The following is a 1294-nucleotide window of genomic DNA, read 5'->3' on the forward strand; positions in this document are numbered from 1 at the left end:
TGAGCTGTTTCCTGAGTAGAAGCATGCTCTTCTTTCATGACAAAGGTGGCCAGATTTATGGTGGTCGAGAATTAAGCGATCAGTTACAGAGGGGGGGAGGGAGGGTATTCAAGCCATATTCCAGAAGAAAAGCAGAAAAGTTGTATGATTGTTCCGATGAAAATGTGTACGACTGGCGTTTATTACATTCTCACCGTTTCCCCAGAGAATATAATCAAGTCAAGTCAAGTCAAATTTGTATTTCTAGAAACCCCATGGGGGTACATGAAATAAAAAACAAAAAAATACAAGAACAATAAAGAGAGGAATGCAGGTTGTTCCATCAATAGATACACATAAACTAGTTCCGTTGAAAAAAAATAACATAAAATAATCAGACATGTATACGAGATGTCAATTCTGATTAGGAACAATGTTCTGTGTCTCTATCAATACAACCCGGCTTCTCCCTTCGCCGTGGGTGTTAAATGAATTTCTTCGGTGTTTGAATGGAAGATGCGGTTTTATTTGTCATCAATTATTTATTCCTTACTTTGTGCTGAAAAATTGTGAGAATTTGATCCCGAATAATATAAGTGTATTTTTCCAGCTAGCTGAGGAGAAAACGCAGAAAAAGCCATTAGTTTGGAAATCTACGGCGCTTATTGCCGGCACAAACACAATCGCATTTAATAGCCCAACTACCCTATTTCGTATTCAGGGAAATTTGGCAGCATTTCTATACGGCTTAAGTTACCACTGTAATGCATGTCTCAAGCCGTGGACAATGACATTCTGAACAAGAAATTCCTTCGAGGTAGGAAAAACACCCCCGTTGGTCAAAGGGAAATAACCATTCTCACTGCCACCAACTGAGAAGGTTATTTCCCTTTGACCATTAATATGTCACTCTATAAGTCCTTGTAGAATCTTAATCCACCAATAACTCCCTAACCGTGTGTTTGACTGGTCCCAATTTTTGTAAGGACCGTCTCAGGAATGTATAGAACCTGTTCACCAAGTCTGGTGACGATCGGTCCGTTCATTCTTGAGATCTATATGCGAACACAAACACACAAACACACAAACACAAAAACACATCGAGCGAAACCTATTCACACCCCTATACCGGGGGTGTAATAAACGTTCAAACAAATGGAGTTTTATTATTCCAGTTCGAGGCAAGCTGAATGAAAAGAAGGAGAACTACGTAGCTTTATCGGAAAATAGAATTCATGTGAAAGTTTGAACTGTAAGCTACAGTCGGTAAAGTTCATGTGTCTGGCATAATATATGCATTTTGGTTTCACTTTCA

Source organism: Littorina saxatilis, linkage group LG2 (assembly GCF_037325665.1).
Source record: "Littorina saxatilis isolate snail1 linkage group LG2, US_GU_Lsax_2.0, whole genome shotgun sequence".
Taxonomy (NCBI): Eukaryota; Metazoa; Mollusca; class Gastropoda; order Littorinimorpha; family Littorinidae; genus Littorina; species Littorina saxatilis.